The sequence below is a fragment of the Monodelphis domestica genome, chromosome 1 (assembly GCF_027887165.1).
Source record: "Monodelphis domestica isolate mMonDom1 chromosome 1, mMonDom1.pri, whole genome shotgun sequence".
In the NCBI taxonomy this organism is placed as follows: Eukaryota; Metazoa; Chordata; class Mammalia; order Didelphimorphia; family Didelphidae; genus Monodelphis; species Monodelphis domestica.
The window spans coordinates 255,434,547-255,441,645 of NC_077227.1; the positions used below are offsets into that span (position 1 = coordinate 255,434,547).

Sequence of the window (7,099 nt, forward strand, 5' to 3'; positions counted from 1 at the left end):
TGGATCTCAGAACATAGCTGGCCACATGCTTCAGACTGAAGGAAGAGGCTTTAGCAAATGAAAAGGAAAGCAGTGACCTTCAGCTCCAAGAAGATTCAAGCAATCAGCACAGTGCCTGGCACCGGGACAGAAATCTCAGTTCTGCTATTTATTGCGCGAGTCACTTCACCTCCATAGACTGCTTGTTGGCCTTTTCACCAACACAAGTCTCTCTCCACTCTAGTCCATGCTGCACTCACTTTCTAAAGTGTGCATGCACACACACACACACACCCCTCCAGTGGCTCCATATTTTCTCTAGGATGCAATATAAATTCCTCAGTTTGGCCATCAAATCCTTTCATAATCTGACCTTCTCCCAGCCTTTCCAAATTCCTTACATCTTACCACTACTCCTCACCCTTCTGTGATTCAATGACACTGAACTCCTTGCTGTTCCTCCAACAAGACACTTTCATCTCCTAATTCTGGGCATTTTCACTGGCTGTCCTGCATGCCTAGAATGCTCTTCCTCCTCATCTTCATCTCTGGCTTCCTTCAAGTCTCAGCTAAAAACCCACTTCTATAAGACTTTCTTTATTCCCCTTAATTCTCATGTCTTCCCTTTGTTACTTTTTCCAGTTTATCCTATATCCAATTTATCATTATTCAGACATGGTTGGTGCCATGTTTCATTAGACCATGAACTCCTTTAAACTAGGGACAATCTTCTACTTTTGTCTTCTCAGTATTTAGCATAGTGTTTATCACATAGTAGGTGCATAATAAATGCATATTCATTGATTGATTTGTAAAAGGATGAAGTTTGATCTCTGAAGTCCCTTAGAGTTCAAAATCCGGTGACCTACTAAACTATCTCACTCACTTTACAAATGAGAAAGCTGAAGAGACAGAAAAAGTGGCTTACCTTAAGGTCATAAAGAACTAAGCTAGGATTATTCCCCAGGTTTCCTGACTCAAACCCAATGTGCTTCCTCCTATATCATGTTGCCAGTCATTTCCAAATTAACCAATTGCCTTACTAAATTCAACAATAGTTCTTTTTATAGCAATGTGTGATCTCTCTCTCTCTCTCATCCTCCCTTTCTCCCCTTTTTCTTCCTTTCTTCTCCCTCTCTTCTCCCCCTCCCTCCCTTCTTCTCTTTCTCTTTCTCCTTCTCTCTTTTCTCTGCCTCTCCTCCTTTCTCTCTGTCCTCCCATTTCTCTGTCTCCTTCTCTCTCTCTTTTTGTCTCTCTCTTTCCCTCTCCTCTTATCCAAAGAATTGCCAAGTTCTTTCTATCTATCTATCTATCTATCTATCTATCTATCTATCTATCTATCTATCTATCTGTCTGTCTATCTGTCTATCTATTGCTATACTCTCTTGTATATGCCCTCTTCTCTAGCATGGCCAGTGGTAGTTCTTTTTCCAGAAACTTATTTGGTGCCATCTCCCTCCTCTCACCTTCATATCCAACGAGTTGCCAAGTTCTGTCATTTCTACCTTTGTAATATCTCTTCTATGTGCCCCTTTCTCTTCTCTAACATGACCACCACCCTGGTACAGGCCTTCATCACCTCATGCCTGGATTATTGCAGTAGCTTGATGATTGCAATAGCTTGATGAGCTCTGCCTCAAGACTCTCCACCCTCTAATCCATTCTCTTCTCTATCAGCTATCAAATCAATCTTTCTAAAGCACAGGTCTAGCACATACCATCCCTCTAGTGAATAAACTCCAGTGGCTCCCTATTACCTCCAGGATTAATATAAAACCAAATATATATTCAAAAAAAGTCACATATGCATGTTTATATGTATTGTGTGTTGTTAGATTCACATTTAGGGTTAAAGACGGAATATAATAATTATTGGTCACCAAGGAATTTACTTACAAAATCCTAAAATTGAAACACTCAAGTCAGAATGTAGTTTTATGGTGATTTAATTACAACAGGAGGAAGAAATTATTAGAGGAAGAGGGAAAGAGGGAGAGAAGGAAAGGAGTTTAACTCAGAACCACTCTGGCTCAGGTTGAGTCAAAGGGGAGTTAAGGCCTTGAAGAGCCAAGGCAGAGAACGGAGTTAGTCCTCATCACTCACGTGAGCAATCTAAAGAGAAGCTGGCTGTGGGGCTCCTCCAAGCTCGAGCTCCAGGATAGAACTGGCCTCTAGCCTTCTCCACAGGAAGTGACAAGAATTCCAGAGGCTGCTCTCTACCTCACTTCTGTGTCTCACATGTGCCAATGGTAGCTCAAGCTTGGCTTAGGACAGCCCAAGGGGGCAGTTAGATGTTTCTAATTTGTCATTAGCTAGCACATGTCCATGTAGTGTGGGTGTGCACATTCTTGGGTGCTAGACCAAGCAAGATGGAGGAAATTTAAAAATCACAATCCCCCCTGATGATGATTGGGGGACTAGTCTCCCCAATTGATCACTAAACATAAGTGTTCTGCACCCCAAAAATTTCTAACTGCAAGTATATACAAAATTTTACCTCTAAGAGGAAAACTACAATAGTTATAGATAAGGGAGAAATAGAGGAGAGAAAGACAGCAAAACCAATGTTTTGCTGGGAGCATTTTAGATATTTCTGATTTGTCATTAGCTAGCACATGCCTGTATAGTGTGGGTGTGCACATTTTTGGGTGCTAGACCAAGCAAGATGGAGGAAATTTAAAAATCACAGTGTATGTATATATATATACCTGCATGTATCTGTATACATATAAATAAATGTATCAAAATATATATTGAATAAAAAATCTTCTGGCTTTTAGAGTCTTCATAAGCTGGCCCCCTCCTACCTTTCCAGTCTTCTTATCTTTTGCTTCCACCATGCAAACCTATTAGGGACTTATGGAAGGGGGAAGCTGCTGTCTTGGTAGTGGCCTAGTCAAAGACCAGTACAATATTCCACATTTTCCTGACTCCCCAGAACATGGAAGCCAGACAGTGAGGGGGAAGATATGCAAATCTGCCCTAAAAATGGCTTCTTTTTTTTTTTCACGGACTCATTTTGATGGCATATTTTTGTGGGTCCTTGTGAGGACGGGACGTCATTATCAGGTACAGGACATATGCCACCAATTTTTTTGGGTGGCTGTAAAATATAAAAATACCCAAACTAAAAAAAGTCTTTTCTTTAAAAAGGAAAGGTTCTTTAGCGCCTTTCTCCAGAGTAGAAAGGGGTAGGTGGTATTAAATTGGGGTGTCCTCAACAAATTTTAGTTGGAGAAAAGCTATGCCCTAAAAGTCTCCCTCTGTACTAGTTCCATAAAATAATTTCCCCTCCTAAAATAATAGTAGCTAATGTTTATATAATGCTTTAAGGCTTCTAAAGTACTTTACATTTATTTTCTCATTTGAACCTCACAACAACCCTATGAGGCAGATGCCACTATTATCCTCACTTTATAGATAAAGAAACTAGGACTGGGAGAATTTAACTAACTTGTCCAAGGCAGGATTTGAACTCAGGTATTCCTGACTCCATGTCCAGCAGTCTATTCATGGTATCACTTAATTGCCTCAAATTCTAGCCTTTAATGTTTTAAATACAATTTATGGTATACAATGTATAACACACAATAGATAGCAGTTCAATTTGAGGGATGGGAAGAATTAATATTATTATTGTTGTTATTATTGGGAATAAGTAATAATAAGGAGAAGAAAAAAATAATAATTAAACCTTACATAAAACCTTAAGTTTTGCAAAGTACATTAAATGCATTATTTCACATGTGACTCACAACCACCAGGTGAGATACATACTGATTTTATTATCCCCATTTTGCAACTGAGAAAACTGTTGCTCAGAGACTAAGGCACAGTCACAAAGTTAGTAAGTGCTGGTAGCCAGATTTTAACCCAGGCTTTCTGATTTCTAATATGATTTTTTTTTTTAATCTTTATCTTGGGGGCAGCTGGAGGCTCAGTGGATGGAGAGCCTGGCCCAGAGACAGAAGGTCCTGGGTTCAAATCTGGTCTTGGACATTTCCTAGCTTGGTGATCCTGGTCAAGCCACTTTGCCCCCATTGCTCAGCCCTTGCCACTTTTCTGTGTGGAACCAATACACAATATTGATTCCAAAATGAAAGGTAAGGGTTAAAAAAAAAGAATAGAGAATTATAAGATGTTCAAATTGACTACAGGGCAGAAAGGAGAAGTGATTTGCCCAAATGTACAAAGCTATTGGGGCCAGGATGAGAAACCAAGTTTCATGATGACTAATTCAGTGCATTTCCTGTTATATAATAATAGACTAGAGTATCTTTCATGAAGACCAAAATGATCTCCATGATTCCACAATTAGAAATAAATAATCTAAAAATATTATAGTTCTATTTCTTTTCTCAAAAAGAGAAATCAGACAGTGTTTTCATTGGTGGGGAGACTCCCAAACTGCAAATTCTCTACACCAAGACAGAAAAGGTAACAGATCTGTAACTTACAGTCTTGAGAGTTGTCTGAGGAATGAACATGTTCAGTGCCTTGCTCTCATTACACAGCTAGTCAAAGGCAAGATTTGAATCAAGCTCTTTTTGACTTGGGCCATCCTACTTTCTACTTACTACAATACTATTGCTTTATCTAATCATCAACATTATTGATGGAAAATATTGTTTTGTTAATTGTTATATAATTTTAATAATTGTTAATGGTTAATTATTGATAACAGATAATATTATAATTTATTGATTGCTCTAATGGCATAATTACAATTATCATATTATATCATATACCAAATGCAATTTAGAAGGGAATCGAAGAAGCATTTATGTAGTAATATATATAGTAACTATAATAATAAAATATATAATATACAGTAACTACTATGTGCCAAGAACTGTCCTAAGTGATTTAAGAATATTATCTCATTTGATCCTCACAAAAATTATGTGAGATAGGTGCTATTATTATCTGTATTTTGGGAAACTGAGACAGAGGTTAAATGACTTGCCCAAGGTCATATGGCTGGTATGTATCATAGACTAGAGCTGAACTCAGGTCTTCCTAACATTCTACCCACTGGGCCATGTAGTTACCCCACTTAAAGAATATAAACTCTTAGATATCAATCAATAAAAAACCTATCAAGTGCTGAATTTGAAGTCAGGAAGTCCTGTGTTCAAACCTCACCTCAGATACTTTCAAGTTGTGCAACATTGGGCAAGTCACTTAAACCACTTTTAACCTCACTTTCCCATCTGTTTAAAGAGTGGGTTGGAGCAGATGGCCTGTAAGATCCTTTCTAGCACTGAATCCCCTTATCCTCTGATGCTATGAAATACCTTTCTGGCCTTACTAGATCTCAGCCATTTTCCTTCCACTGTTTATATGATGACAATTAATGATGGAGATTACATATGATTATATGTGATATCTGATTCTACTACCACTTTCCAAGAACCTTTCCAAGAAGGGAAGGAGTCTTTCAGCCCCTTATCTTCCCATATTCAAGGGTGGTGCCTTCTAGTCTATTAAAAGTACCAAAGTCCTTCCCCTGGGAACAGGATACATCACCTCCAGCTTGGCCTTACCCCTTTATTATAATGCCAATATCTACCACAGTATTTCTCTCCAATTGTTTCCTAGCCCCTAAAGAACCTACAACATAGCTTAGGTTAGATTTCCCCCTAAAAGGCAATAAAGTCATGGGATAAAAGCTCAAGCTCTGTGTCCTTTGATAACAGCTTCCCAGTAGCCTCTGGCTGTATTGATAAGGCTTCCTGGCTATCTTTGGGAATTTAAAAGTTCCATCTATGTAGAATCTGTGCCCTTTGACTTATTAGATGCCGGATGATGATCAGATGATGGATCTATATGGAGACAGAGCACAAGAGTGGGTAGGATATCTCTACTGAAGCTAAATATTACTATTTGCTTATTGAATAGTCTTGCTAGGCAAGTGCAGAGTAAATTTTAGTGATAAACAGTGCCACTGGACTTGTTTTTTTGTTAATTTCTCAATGACCTATGATTGCCGATCAAACCTAGGATAAGATAGAATAGGATATTAGCATCAGGTCTTCCCTTAACACTTTAAATTGAACATTTTGTGATATTCTGCTTCTTTCCTTCATGGAAAGACAACAATTTGGGTGAGATCACCTATGCATCTAGGAAAATGGCGTCTAAAAAGAGAATTTGCAACTTCCACAAAATCCTTTCTTTGGAAGGGTCCATGCAGGCCATCTAGTCAAATCATACCCAAATTAGAAATCTATATTCACAACTTCTACAAAATATTCAAGAAGTGGGAGGGGGGAGGAAAAGAAAATGATCTTTTTTTTCAATGAATAATGTTTGAAAATGACCAAATAAAATAATGTTTAAAAGGAAAAAAAAAAGTGAAGGGACTTATCGAGGGTCACCAAGCCAATCAACATGACACTTGAACCCCCCAAAAAATATTCAAGAAGTATTTCTTGGGGCAGCTGGGTGTGTAAATAAAGAGCTGGGCTTGGAGACAAGAGGTCCTAGGTTCAAATCTGACCTCTGTCACTTCCTAGTTGTGTGACCCTGGGCAAGCCACTTAACCCCCATTGCCTAGCCCTTACCACTCTTCTGCCTTGGAATCTAAACAGTATCAGAAATGGTCTTCCAACTACTCCTAGGTCAGCCCATATCATTATCCATTATCAGACAGATTTGCTAGGAAATGGATCCTTATAACTTTGAAACCTCCCTCTAATAGGCCCATTCACTGCTCTTCCTTCTTCCCTCCAGATCCAAGCAAAACAATCTAATCGTCCTTTAAATTAGTAGCCTCTTAAATCTTTTTCTTCTCCAGGATGAATTTCCCCTCTTCTTTGTATGGCATAATAGGTTATCAGAAGATGACTTTGGTGAGGGTGGGAAGCTGAGAGATTATGGGAAGTAGGTGTTAAAAGAAATCAATATGACCAGGAGGTAGCTCATTAGACCTCTAGTTCCAATCAATTCCTGGAACAAGAGTGCTTTCTTGAAATCCTTTGTCACTGATAGAACTCAACTCCAGCCACACGTGGGCACTTAGTACACACTATCTGAGGATGACAAAGTTACAGACACTCAGTGGATGCCTGAGGGCTGCCACTGGCACACAACACTGTGTCCAATGGATTAGTACCTG

General features: G+C 38.8%; 1 protein-coding gene across 3 annotated transcripts in view; it reads right to left on the minus strand.

Annotated features, from left to right (window-relative positions):
* JDP2 (Jun dimerization protein 2) overlaps window positions 1–7,099 on the minus strand; it is a 98,225-nt gene that overhangs the window by 74,082 nt on the left and 17,044 nt on the right. The gene's annotated exons all lie outside the window — the stretch shown is intronic.